This window comes from Sturnira hondurensis, unplaced genomic scaffold (assembly GCF_014824575.4).
Source record: "Sturnira hondurensis isolate 20B ecotype Veracruz unplaced genomic scaffold, ASM1482457v3 Scaffold0022215, whole genome shotgun sequence".
Classification (NCBI taxonomy): Eukaryota; Metazoa; Chordata; class Mammalia; order Chiroptera; family Phyllostomidae; genus Sturnira; species Sturnira hondurensis.
Window position 1 is genome coordinate 9,030,494 of NW_028094846.1, and position 14,181 is coordinate 9,044,674.

General features: G+C 50.8%; 1 protein-coding gene across 4 annotated transcripts in view; it reads left to right on the forward strand.

Annotated features, from left to right (window-relative positions):
• The first annotated feature begins 3,161 nt into the window (after positions 1-3,161).
• FAM20B (FAM20B glycosaminoglycan xylosylkinase) overlaps positions 3,162-14,181 on the forward strand; it is a 31,411-nt gene continuing 20,391 nt past the window's right edge. For 3 of the 4 annotated variants that reach the window (XM_037035216.1, XM_037035219.1, XM_037035221.1), the window contains exon 1: positions 3,212-3,389. The gene's annotated coding sequence lies outside the window, so the exon portion shown is untranslated. Of the gene's footprint in view, positions 3,185-3,211; positions 3,390-14,181 lie in introns of those variants that run through there. The other variant, XM_037035218.1, reaches the window with a different exon arrangement.

Consider the following 14,181-nt stretch of genomic DNA (forward strand, 5'->3'; position numbering starts at 1 on the left):
TAAGGAACAGATGTGCTCCCTCAGTGTGAGTGCATTTTCTTAAAAGGAAGGTGTATGCGTCTGTATTTCTGTATGTGCACGCAGGCAGCTTGAGACAATATTCCCCCACAGACCTTGCCGATGAAGGGGCCGAGAAAACCTCCAGTGCCCCCCATTTCCCACATCTGCTGGGGAACCTGTTCTCCTAAAACTTCTCTTTCGAGGGCTGAGTGTCTCCCATGGGCCATGTACAGTGTTAGTGCTCTGGAGATACAGGCACGAGTAAAACACTGGCCTCAGCTTCCAGTGCTTACAGCCCAGGGGAAGGCATCGGGTATATCCCCAAAGATGCCCACACAAACCAAGGACTGGGTCTCAGAAGCCCAGGAAAACACCCACAGTCAGAAAGGTCAGGAAAGGCTTTGTGAGCAAATGGCTTTTGAGAGATGAGTAATGTTTTTCCCAGGTGGAGCCGGGCCTGGGGTAGGGTGGGGTTTCCAGAGGAACACCCTATGACAACCATGAGTGCAGGGAAAGGTGTTGGCTTCTGAGAGTGAGTGAGCCCTTTAGGGCGGGGAGGGGAAGAAATTAGCAAAAGGGGGCCCTGGAAGGGTGGACAGGCACTGGCAATGCCAAGCAGAGGATGCCATTGGATTCGGCGGGCTGTGGACAAGCCACTGGATCCCCTGCTGGGGACATGTGTGCGCACGGCCCTTAGCTGCAAGGGGCAGCCAATTCCTGCTCAGATCCCACCTCGATGCACTTCAACACGTCAGCTGTGGAAAAGGTCCCCTGCGTGAGGCTCTCCGCAGGTGGAAGTAACAACAAAGTCAGACTGCGTCTTTAAGAGCTCCGCAGTTTGGGGACAAGGAAAGAGAAGCAAAGCGGGCGATGGCGGGGGGGGGGGGGGGGGGGGGGGGGGGGGCAGGTTAGACAAGGATGCCTAGAACCATAAGACATCACATGAGTTGTGAAAGAAGCATCGTGGAATCTTGGCAAAGTGCTCAGGTCTTCCTAATGGGGGCTCCCCCTGACCTTCCATTCTCCTTGTCAAGACGAGACTGTAAGCTTCTCGGGGCCAGGCCTTGCTTGTCTTGGCAGGGCCTGGACTAGCACAGTGTCTGACACTTGGTAGACAGTCATTGCAGGATGGCAGGAAGGGAGAGACAGGTCCTCTCCTGTCATCTGTCATCTGCCGAGAGTGTCTTTAAGTCCACCTAGCATGGCCTACCTTTGGTTCATACTGCCCTTTTCTCTCACCCGTTTTTCTCACCTCCGTCCTCCCTCCCTGGCGGTCCTGCCCACATTGTCTTCCCAGATCCGATTCTTTCACTGATCGCAGAGTCTGTGCTGCACACTTTAAGCCCCTATATTCCTTGCAGCCGTTTCCTGCGTGCTATCATGTAAACTCTTTGAAGTCTGAGTCCCCTTCTTAAATGATTGCATCCTCTAGACTACAGAGACCGCTGATTGGCTGGGAAACCAGGCCTGTCGCAGGAGGAGAGGGCAGAAGCTGACATCCTGGAGTGCCAGGCGTGGTGCGGTGCTGTGCATACACTCACAAAGAGACTGACACTATGGCCTAGTGAGGGAAAAACTGGGGGGCAGAACAGGCCCTCAACTCACCGCCAAGGACAGAAGAGGGGGAAGTATGTCTGTCTGCAGCATGACGGGTGGCTGGAAGGATGTGACTGATGTGAAATTTTGGAGGGGACTGCCTAGAGAAGCCGTGGACTCTCCTCTCTGAATGTCCTTAGAGGGGATCACTAGCAAGCTCAGGCTCCAGGACACACTGCCTTCTCCCCAGCCTTGCCATCTTAGTTTGAGTGACAGGCAAGCAAGGAGCGATCTTTGGGATAAAGCATCTTGGAGGAACTGCTGCTTTGCCCTTTTGCTTTATGATCTGAACGTCAAGCGAACGAGGTTCAGGAACACTAGCTGACTGCAGGCAGACCGACATTCCTGTGTAGAGAAGGAAGGAAGACTCTCGTCACCATTAAGCTCATTTTCCCAAGGAATTATGGATTCCGTGGTCAGAACATGCCTCTCAGACCTGTTTCTTTGAGGACAAGGGCTGGTCTAACTTCTCCTACACTTGGCTGAGTACTCTTCTCACAGTAATTGTTTTCTGCAGAGGGGCTCTCTGCCCACCAGACTGTCTAGGGCTGGTGTCAAGCCCAGTTACTTCTGTAGGCTCTCTGGAGAGTAAGTGCTCACATTTCCTAATCTAGTCCTTCCACCAACCCTGTGAAGGAGGTCCCATGACTAACTCCCATTCTCCAGATGAGGAGCTGATCCTCTGAGGGGGTAAGTGGCACTCCCCAAAATCATGCATCCTGTAAGGAAGAGTATTTTTCCTTGACACTGTGCTGCCTAAGTCAACTATGTAGGCTAAATAAGGCATCAACCCGGTCTTTCCTGTCACTCATCTATCCCAGGGAGCAATGTGCATCATGAAATTTCAGGGGCAGGTACGTGAAGTCCAAGCTTTGCACAGAGTGAATAAATGCGTGGATGCACTGTACAGTGGGTGCTCTGTATGGAGTCGTTGGAAAAGAAACAACTTAAGGGCAATCAATCTTTCAGACCACTCACAGGGGGTCTACTCAGTGTGTCTGGCATTGGAGACCGGAGACCCTCATGGGACTTACTGTCTATTGCAAAAGACGCGTTAAACAACTAATATTACAGTAAACTAATCACAATTTCGTTGCATGCAATTAAATGTAGCAGAGAGCTATACTCTGGTCGGAGGAACGAGCGACTGGGGCTCCCTGGGGGAAGGTCAGCCCCTTTTGGGCAAGGGGATACACTGAAACAGGCAGAATCAGAAGTCGAGTCAAATTAAAAAGGCAAAAGGAGGAGGGAATTGCTTTGCACAAATAGAACTTGACCAGAGGGCCCCCAACTCCCCAGCACCACTGCTGCTTAGGGAATCCAGGAAGGAGAAAGCCAGAGAAGGGAGAGGTCAATTTCTGCGGGCTGGGCTGGCAGCAGGGAGAAGGAGAGACTACAGCTGGCGCGGAGGGAGTTAAGCGGCACCGGCCCGGGACCGATAGGGTTAATGGGGGCGGGCCGCAGTGAAGCCGATAGGCCCGCCCACTGGAGGGATGGGGTGGGCCCTCGGAGAGTGAGCCCTCGGATTGGTCGCGGGGCAGGCGTTACGCTAGGACGGTACCAACAGTCGGGAGCCGCGGAGGCGGGGGTGGGTGTGGGCCAGCCGGCTCAGGCGCGGGGAGAGGTGGCCAGGGAATGGCCGGGCCGGGGGTAGGCGGGAGCCGCAGTGGCGGTGGCTGCGACGGCTGGGGGCGTTGAGCGCGGCGTGGGGCGGCCCCTCCCCGGAGGCGGTGGGGGTGGCCGGGCCGGACCGCACGGCCCGGCGGCTATGGAGCGAGCCTAGGGCCCCGCAGGTGAGCGTGAGCGGCGTGGGGGCGGCGGAGGTTGCGCGACCCTCGCCCCCAGCGCAGCGGGCGGGAAAGTGCGGGCGGCTCTCAGTGTGTGCAGAGGGTCAGGGGCCGACTGGGGACGAGGTGCCTCTCGGAGGGGCCGGGCACTGGTGCCCTGAGCTGTCCGCGGGCAGGTCCCCGAGGGGGAGCTTCTCGGGCCGCGCGCCCCATGGGCTCCGAGGCGGGCTCCTGCGGGTGGTCGCAGCGGAAGGGATGTAGCGTCTCCTCGGCTACCCTGAGGCACGGGCCTTACCTGGGGACGCCTCGGCCGCTCAGGGCCGCCTTAGTGACCAGACCTGGCGCCTGGACGCGGTCCCATGAGGCAGCTGGCACTGCTGCCGCCCTTGTGTCTCTTGCCGGTGCCGGTTGCGGCGGCCCGGGGAGGATCGCGCGCCCCGCGGGCCCATCTCGTGGCCCGGAAGCACGAGTGACCTGCAGGCCCCTAGCAAGGGGCAGGGTAACCGTGACCCCTGTGTGCAGGGGTCGGTGGTCTCCTCGGGGTCTGCACCCCGCGCTCGCCATGGGGACGCGACTTGAGGAAATGATACTGTAGTCCAAAGTGGGTTGCGCTGGAGAGTTCATTTCCGGGTGTGCTGGCCCAGCGATTAAGAAAGAACCTAAACGTTGCCATTAATGATGAATGCGAGCAGTTGTCCAGTCATGTCCTTGACCGTGGGAGCTGATGAGAGTTTCATTCTAATCGGGCTTCTGGTACCTGCGAGTCTCTTGGGAGGAAGAGAAGGGTAGAAGGAAGTTGGAGGGAAAGCAGAGGGGACAGACAGGGCATGTTTGGTCGTTTCGGATTTCGGAGTCCTTTGATTGAGCACGTTATCATTGGGGTGGCTGAGTTTACAATTTGGGAAAATGAGAGAGGCTTGATACTCTGACTTGAGTGTAGGGCCGGGTATCAGTATCATCTCCACCCAGCCAGTTTCTCTCCCGCGATCTGATTTCTCACCTTGAAAACAAAGTAGGAATTGTGGGATCTTTTAGCTTTTAACTCGTAGGACTTTATAAATATGTAATCTGGTCGTTAAGATCGCTGTTTACTCATCGTTCCTGCCCTTCTTGTGTTGTAAATGCATGCATTTCATTGGAGTTGATACGTTTTAATTGGGCTCAAGACCTCAGTGTGCTTGCCTAGTACAAACAGTCCTTGTTTACGCAGGATCTTTGAGCTAAGCCTTGGAGAACTTCTCATGCAGGGTGGGGCCAAAGCAGATTTATAATAAATAATAAGTAAGACCAGAAGAGAGTGTGTTTTCTGTACTCCCAACTGTAGAGCTACTTTTGCCCCACCCTGTGTCTTGTTGTTTATCTTCAAGACGTTGTCTTTCAGAAACTGAGGTACAGGTGTAGAGATGCCAGATTGCTTGCCCAGACTCAGAGCCAATCTAAAGTAGATTTCAAATTAAAGTAATGTTTTGTTTTAAATTAGTAAGTTTTCTAAAGTCTGTGAAGGTGTTGGGCTATGGCCCTAGAGCCATACAGTGGACTCAGTCCACAGGCGGCCGTTCCACGTTTGAGAGTGCTCATCAGAGAATCAAAACGCCCAAGAAGTAATTCAGACTCTCAGCTTCGCAGTGCAGTGCGGTGACAGAAACAGGTGGAGGTGAGAGACGAGGGAGAGATCTGGGAGCTCGGAGCCTTCCTCCAGTGCAGCTGGGGAAGTGTGACGCCTGCACGCAAGTTCAGTGTTTCCTGTGTCTATTGGCTAATCCTTAATGTCATAGAATTATTTTATGCGGAATTGATACCTCCTTAACTTTCAGTCTGTTCTCTTGATTTCTATTTGTAGACTCCAGCCCTTTCACACAGCCTTAAAGCTTCTGCTTTTCATCTTTCCTGCATCTTGAATTTCTAAGTTAAATTTTCTTTGAGTTGCAGGGCTGCCTTCAGGTTCCCACACTTTGCATGACCCTCGTTGCAGTGGTAAACCCTGAAACCAGATGCTTCAGCTCTTGAATAGACAAACCTTTTAGAGAGAGTGTGAGGGGGAAATGTGGATTTGTCATTCCACTTATTTATGCACTCATTGGTTGATTCTTACATGTACCCTGACGGGGAATCAAACCCAGAACCTTGACCATAGGGACCACATTCTAGCCAACTGAGCCACCTGGCCAGGGCCTCGAATGGGTAACTCTTCAAAGTAGTGACCACAGCGGTTGTCTCTTGGTCATTGCTGCAATCACATAGAGAATCAGGAGGCCACTTTGTTTTCTGTGGCCACAGTGGCAGATAATACAAAGGAGACAGTCTTGTGCAGCTAGTGTGGGTCACTCCAGGACCAAATGCCCTGTGGTTTTGTAGAGGGGCGAGAAGCACAGTTGCAGTGAGACACTACAGTTTGTTGCAATGGTGATGATAACGGAGGTGCTCTTCTCTCTGTACCTGCCAGTGCATAGCCCGAAGAAGATGTGCAGGCAGTATTTGACAGTTGAAGGAATGAGTGGGAAATGGTATGAAGGAAGGGAAATACTCTAATGCATGTACTGAATTGCTTCATTCCTCTTTTGAGTAAGAAGAGATGCAAAAAAAAAAATGTGCTTCAGATTCCCATTGAAAATATGCTGCTGAGGTGGGTACCTGTAAAGGGGGTTACTTGCTGGAGCTGCCTTGAGTTAGACTGTGGGGGTGCATGACCATCCATCCAGCCACCTGCAGTGGGGGGGTGGCCCAGGGCTCTCTGGTCAGGTGCGGCTTCACGGACTTGACCTTCTCTGCCTAGGCTAACTAAGCAGTTGGATGGGCAGTCAGTCTTCTTGCATTAATAGAAGAACCATAGCTCTTGGTAATGGCCATACCAGTAACATTGACCTTGACTGTCCATCTTCTTGTCCCTTATATTGGGGGTGGGAGTGGAGAGTTTTTCCTCCCTGAAATGCTTCTCCAGCGGCTCCTCATTGCACATGATCTCTTTCTTTTCCTTCCTTGAACTGCCTCTGTAACCCCCAAGGACTAAGGAATTCATTAGCACAGACCTGGGGTGTGGAACAGAAGACCTTACTTTGCTGCTGAAACAGGCCTCTGAGCAACACAATGTCAGCGTGACTGGTGGGGCCATCTAGGAGAGACTGTGGTGCAAAGCTCTAACGTAATTTCATCTTTCTTACCCAAAAGCAAGAGAGGAAGGGCCTGGCTCTGGGCATGATGAGCCTTGGCGGGGGGTGCAGCTGTCGTCCCAGTATAAGAAATGGAAGCTGACGTCAAAAAGGGATACTAAGCTTCCGTGTGTGTTTGGGGTCTGCACTTTCTGGTGAGGTAAACAACCTGTTCGGCTGGGTATGTTATAACAGGAAGTCAAGGAACGTGACATGATGAATGTGTGACAGAAGGAAGTACAGACAGGACAGCGAAGTCTGTCATTCCATGCTCTCAGATGCTGGCTTTCTGCGTCATGTATGTATAGAGGAGTGTTTCATTTTGTCCACAATTGTTAGGGAATAAGGTATTATGTGCAGAAATTCTCTTGTTAACTATACTTTTTGTGGAAAAAAATTTACATGCTTTGTTTGCTTTTTAGACAGCGTGGTTTAACCTTTGTTGACTCAAGGTCATTACTAGCATCCGTTACCAACAGTAATGGAGTGGGGCTTTGAGGCAATTGAGACATGTAGGTTGTTTGCCCCATCTGCTTATTGAGATCTTGAGTCTGCTCTTTATAGTCCATCTGCCTCTTCTTTCTGAGGTGGGACAGCTGTGCTTTTGCTGTCGTGAGCGTCCCTGCTGCCCTCTTTCTAACGTGCAGCTTCTGGCCCTCTGCGGAGTGGCAAGGCAGAGAACCCTGCTTCCTGAAATTGAACGTAAGACAGCTAAGCAGGCTTAGTGAGGTCTGCAGCCTCCTCTCTGTTCATGGGTGAACTCTGTAACCACTGTTTTGGCTGCCCAAAGACCTTTTGCTTGTTTCTTGTTTCTTATCTGTGGCGTAGATAGTGAACTTGCTCTTTGTGCGTTTATGTTCCTGTAGTCCTCTCTGTAGAAGAAAAGAACCAACGAGCGTTGGTTCTCGCCTCAGAAAGCATTGCTGGTAGCACTTGAAATGCTGGGTCCAGCCCCATCTGTGTCGCTTCTGGGCAGTGGCTTGGGCTGTCCCCAGTCTTCTGTGAGTGCTTCCGGGTCATCCTGACTGCCAGTCCCAGCCCGTGCCAGGGGCTGGGCTGATAATGGCATTGCCTTGAGAGCTGGAAGCAGGGTATACAGAAGGCAGCAATTTAAATTCGAATGTATAAAGTTTGTGTACATAACTGCTATTTCTGCATTTTTTTACTAGACGGTATATCTGGATTCATTTCAGGGCTTAGTTTCCCTGCCTCTGTAAAAAGTGGCCGTGTGTGCACCAGAGAGCTGAAGAAATTCTTGTAACCCTGAAGGTCTCTCCTCCTTGATCTTCACTCCTGTTATTCCGCAAGCATTTTTTGGGGACCTCTCATGTCCCCCTGCACTGCGCTGGCTTACCTGGAAGTACATAGGGAGCAAAATGTCCCCTATCCTGAAGGAACTCACAACAGTAGAGGAGACAGGCATACCCAAAAAGGGTGTGTATGAGTGTGTGTGTGTGTGTGTGTTTGTGTGTGCACACGTGATCATGTTGGAGCCACTGAGCCGAAAGTCAGCACAGGCTGGAGGTTCTTTCTCAGCTGACTGGTGGCCTGTCAGCCTAACCCTCCAGAACACAAGGTTGAACAACATGAGATGTGATTGTTGCATGAAGTGTATATACCTTTGCAAGAACTGCAGTGAACTGAACAGTAAAGATGGAAAACATGAAAATCTGAGGGAAGATGTATGTTACTTGAAATTCGATGTTTCGCATTCTGTAGGGAGTACGGTCTTCGGTACGGCCTTGGATGACCGTGCACGGACAGCAGAGCAGTGACATGCTTGGAACCTGGGAAGGGTCGCCATTCCTGGCCCCTGCGAAACAGAATGCATGTGCCCAGGCACTGCCAGAGCTTCTAGATCCGGGGGCCTGCCTGTGTTGCTTTTGGAGAACAGCTCACTGACAGTAGGAGCTGAAGACTTTCCTTTTCTTTCCACTTTTCAAGCAAACGGGTTAGAGGGTGTCCTAAATCAGGGGCACCCTTAAATGGGATGGGTTGCAGGAAATGAAATTTTTTCAGAGGGAACAAACAACTGTTGCTTATTTCATTTAAATTCTCACACTCAGGAAGAAAGGCTGCCTTAATGCTTTATCAGTGCCTGGTGGTTGTTTTAGGTTGGTTTCCCTCACAGGGGACTGTTGGGGGATTTCACGAAAGGGATTCTGAGTTTACAGATTCGAGTAAATGTGTACATGGAAGTGGAAACAGGGAGGAGAATCTAACACTCGGACCAATTTGGATGATATGAGAATTAGATGTTCTGTAACTGTAACTTGAAGTGACCATTAAGTCACAGGTGGGGGCTGAATCTGCCTCCACCTTGTTTTATCCAGCCCAGCACCTGTTTCTACCCACTGGCACGAGCTCCTTGCCCCTAGTCAAGAAGTAGTTACATTTACCTGGCTGGCGTAGCTCAGTGGATTGAGTGCGAGCCTGCGAACCAGACGATCGCGGTTCGATTCCCAGTCAGGGCACATGCCTGGGTTGCAAACCGGTTCCTTGCAGGCTAACTACCAGCAGGGAATGCACAAAAAGGCAACCATACATTGATGTTTCTCTCCCTCTCTCCTTCCCCTCTAAAAATAAATAAATAAACAAAATATTAAAAAAAAAAGAAGAAGTAGTTACATTTATACAGTCCTGAAATTACATTCGGCCCTTTGAAGGCAACTGCAAGGCTGATGTGGCCCCTGGTGAAAACGAGTTTGACATCCTTGTGTTAAGGCTTAAGAGCTTGAGGACATGCCAAGCTCTCATCTTTGAAACACACAGATGAATTTCAAAACTGAAAAATGTTGTGACGGGCATTCTTGCGACATTTTTTGTGAAATAGCGTAAGTTCCTGCTCTCTGTCTGTGTCACGTAGATTGGATGTGGCAGAATGGAACTTGGCAGAGGACGGGAACTGGTGGGTCAGAGGAGTGAGGCGCCCCCCGCCCCCCCCGGCCTGCGCCTCCAGTGGTGCTGGCTCTGAAGGCCTCCCTGAGTACAGGCTTAACTGCTGCCGAGTGCAAGGATGGGTTCGATTCCCGGTGCTGCAGCAAGTGTGGTCAGCCCCCGACTCTGAAACCTGGACGACCACGGGACCGGTGAAAGAATGACAAGGATTTGTCATTCTTTTCTGCTCAGGAAGCTTTCATCTTTGGGTTTTTGATGTGGTGAGAATGAGTAGCAGGCAGTCACCGTGGGTTGTCCAGGCACCACCGATTTGGGCACGGTACATGTGGTAACGCCGTTCATTTTTAACAACTCTGAGTTAGCAAATAGTGTTCTGACTTTATTTCTTATACGAGGAACGTGCGGGGCAGCGTGGTTAGCCGTGAAATCACGTCCACAAGTCCCCGAGGGAGCGGTGCAGCAGGCGCCCAGAGCCCACGCACACGCCCTTACCCTCTGCACACGCCAGCTTGTATTCAGCGTAAGAAGGTGAATTAAGAAGCTGTTTCTTAAGTGGAAAATTAGCAGGGATAGGAAACCTCTGTGTAGATGCTTGTTAACGTTGGTATTTGGTTTAAGTTGTTCCTGTGGAGGCCCCCATCTGGAGGTGAGAAGGCGGTGTAGTGTGTTGCTGTGGTGGGCAGTTGGCGGTGGTGCAGGCGGGCCGATCTCCTGGAGGTGCCGGGGGACAGACGCTCCATGCCGTTGGGTAGAGGAGGCTTGGACTTCGTGCACAGGAGCACCCGCTGCTAAGTGGGGAGGGGGGTTCTGAATGCTTTTGATTTTGCTTATAACTGCTACTAACGGTCAGGGGAGGCTGCTTTATTCCTGGGGGGGTGGGGGGCTGTTAGTGGCCTAACCGCACGATGCTCTAATGTCGCTGCCGATCAGAAACAAAAGGTCAGAATATGGGGCCTGTCAGACCAGGGTGAGAGTGTGTGTGCTTCTCATTTTCTGTTATTAAAGGGTTGTGCTTTTTGCTTTTATTTATGCGTTGGTCGAAGTATAAAGGCTAGGCTGGACAAGCCGGGCTTGTGTAGTTGTGTGAGTTTGTGCATGGGGCTAGCCTTAACCACTCTGAGTGTGTAAATGGATTCAGTGATCGAGTAGAGGTTCTTTTCTTGTTACCTCTAAGAGTCCTTAATTATGTATTTTCCCAGACATCTTCAATGAAGACAAAAGAACTAGAAATGGCATATAACCTTCATAATGAGTTTATTACTCTGTAAGTCATTAATAATAATGTGCAAATATATCCTGACACTGTATTAATTCAATCTTTACTTATATTTAACAGGGAATTTAATGTTTCCCCTCTCCCTGAGAGAACTGGTTTTTGTCACATAACCCATTTCCCTATGTCTTCTCCCCCAAAATTGTTAAGGTCCCCCAAACAGTTGATATGGACAGAATAGATGTGAGAGTGTTTTCACAAACTACTTTAAAATTTAGTGGCTTAAGGCAATGGTTTGTTATTTCCCATAACAATGCACGTCCGCTGGGCTCAGCAGGTTCGATTTTCTGCCGGCGTGGTATAGGCTGGGGTCACGTGTGTGGCTGAATTCAGTTCGCCCCCTAACTGGAACTGTCGTGCCCTCGATGGCTCTACTTCCGTGTCGGGCATCTCGGCTGGGGTGGCCAGAGGGGCTGGGGGCTGGCCAGGTGTCTCTGTCCAGATAGGCCCTCATCCTTCCGCGGTCCAGCCCAAGCTGCCCTGTCCAGCCATTAGGTCCCAGTGGAAGCTGCCAGGTCCCTCAAGGCCGAAGCGCAGAACTGACAGTCACTTCTGTTGGTCAAAGCAAGTTACAAAGCCAGCTCAGATTCAGAGGGAGGGGGGAGAGATTCCCCCATTTGAGGGGAGGAGTTGTTTTTTGGTGTCTGTCATTATAGACACTCAAAAACTTTTCATTAAATTCAGGTGTTACCTCTTAATGCTCACCAAGCCTTCAGAAGTTTGCTGAAACCAATAATTACTGAAGAGATTTGTAAAACAGTCCTGGTAATTTCTACTCAGCATCCAGGGCAGGGAGCTTATGTGAGTAAATATGATCGTATACTAGTTTTATAATAAATTGCACCCCCTTTGCCAAAAATTGCTTTTGTTAGTCACACTCTGGGTGAAATGTTCCTGCTTAATGTTTTCCTTGTGGTCCTTGACGCTCACAGGTGTGTGTGATGTTCCACGTGTGGTGAGGGCTTGATTGGGCCACTGAGTTGGAAACAAAAAAGGTTTATTACAAGCTTTCACTTGTAGTTGCTCTGAGCGAAGGTCAGGATTTGCTCTCTGACCTTAGGGCAGCCGTGGGAGGTGGTCGTCTGACCAGAGGGAGCTTCAGCGGGAGCCTCTCTGGTAGCTCGTGGGACCTCCAGGTGGGGCCGTGAGTGCTGGCTCGTGGTTCTCACGTTCCTCCTCAGCCACGTGCATCGGATTTGTCACCCGGTGACGGACAGACCTCTGCACCGATGGGTTTTTCTGTACATGTTTCTCCAGATGTCAGCCAGACTCTTGAACAGAGGACTGTACACTAGAACCTCACCATTTTCTGTGTATCCGTTGCACTTCTCCCAGACACCTTGATAGTGCCAAGGTTGTCATGTGTAGGATGGGGGGTGTGTGTGTGTGTGTGTGTGTTGAAGGTAAACAGCTCCCACAACAAGCCTCGTTTAGCTGGTGGAGCTGGGAGTGAAACCAGAGTCAGTAGAAAAATTCTTACTAGAGGAATTTTCCTAGAGGTCTGCCTTCCAGAAATCGAGTCCGGGAGTCTATGCCAACTTTTAGTGTGAAAACTACCATTTGCATTGCCTCTGTTATTAATCTAATGTTTTAATTTTTTAATGTGTTTATTGGTTTGCGAGAGACAAACATTCCTCCATGTGAGAGGGAAATACCGGCTGCCTCCCATACCCCCCTCACTGGGGATTGAACCTGCAACCCAGGCATGTGCCTCACAGGGAGTAGAACCCCCAGCCGTCTGGTGCACGGAACAAGCTGAGCCACGCTGGCACCGGCTGCACTGCCTCTTTTACACTCAACATTGTTTGAGTTATGTTGTTACCTTGAGTCTATTTGTACTTTGAGGTAGGCTCTGTTCCACATAACAGAAGCGTTAAAATGAATGACCGTAATTCAGCTGGACAATGCTGCACCCTTGGAGGCGTTTATAAGAGGAGGTGAAGGCAGGTAGAGGCTCCTGGGAATGCAGGTGAAGTTTGCACAAATGATTTGGAATTCACCCCGTGATACTGCTTCAGTTTCCTTAGTGTCTGATGTGGGGATCTTAGAAACCCGGTTTGCAGAGCGTGCGGCCTGCTGCCGTCTCACAGGGGAAAGGAAGATACTACTCCGTGGAGAGCCTGTCTCGGGCGCCCTCCCCTCCCCAGGATGCAGTGTGCCATCATTTGCGGGTGGAACGAGTCCACATCACATACTTTTTCTGGAGTAGGAGGAGTCTTGCAAACTCATACACTTCTGTAGAAATTCCACTGTAATCTCCATGTTGTTGATTTCTTAAATACCTTTGTGTCTTCTGAACCGTCAGTGTCAGCAGTGCAGGTGAAGCAGGTTGCTGCAGAATGGAGGGTAGCTGATTAAGGAGAGCCAAGGCTCATTGATAAGAAATTAGCAAGGGAGCGCCCTGGCTGGCGTAGCTCAGTGGGTTGAGCGCGGGCCTGCGAACCAGGCGATCGCGGTTCGATTCCCAGTCAGGGCACATGCCTGGGTTGCAGGTGGGTTCCTTGCAGGCTAACTCCCAGCAGGGGACGCACAAAAGGCAACCATACATTGATGTTTCTCTACCTCTCTCCTTCCCCTCTAAAAATAAATAAATAAATAAAATCTTAAAAAAAAAAAGAAATTAGCAAGGGAGATTAGCATAAGTCTTGAGGTATTTGCAAAGCCTCATTGTAGCAGTTTGTTTGGTTTCCATGCATAAGGCCCGCTCCTTACTATGTTGGGTCCTGGAGGGAATGCCAAGTTATCCAGGATTGTGGAGGAGCCATGGTCCTGAGAGGGGAAGTCGGAGCTTTGCACCAGGAGACACTGGACGAGGCAGAATGCAGTTAAGCAGTGGTCTAAAGGAGAGAGAGGTCAGAGTGTGAGGGGAACCAAAAACAGCTTTGGAGGTGGCCCTTGAAAGACAGACCAGGCTTTTAAACCGGGGAAGGTGGGAAGGAAGGGTAAGAGCAAGAGGAATTTTGAGGGAGTTCCAGTGTGAGGATTGACGGGGGCAAGGGCCAGCCACGTGGGGAACTGGGGACCAGAGCATGTTAGTGGTCCATTTAGGTCAAAGCTGAGAAGACAGTGGTGCCCAGCCAAGTGGGTGGCTGGGGCCATGTAAGGTGGGGCTTTGATGCCTTGCTGAGGAATGTATAATGGTCAGCAGTCAGATGTGGCGTGTGATTGATTAGGAAGCTGCTTTTGCCTCACTGTCAGCCTGGATGGGAGAACCTGGTGGCCCAGAAGGTGGTTCTTTCAGTGGCCCAGGTGAAGGGGGTAGGCGCCGAGTGGAGTTGGCAGAGGTGAGGGGCAGTTGGAGAGAACAGGGCCAAATGGTGCCTTTGTTCTCCCCGGATGTGGTGACTGAGCACGGCTCGGAAACTTGTTTAGCCTCTTCTTTAAACCTGCCCTCACTGCTAATCTGCAGAGGTAAACAGTTCTAACAGTTGAAGTCGTCACAGTTCACTTGATAAAAATTTCTCTCTCGGTTGAGCAGACG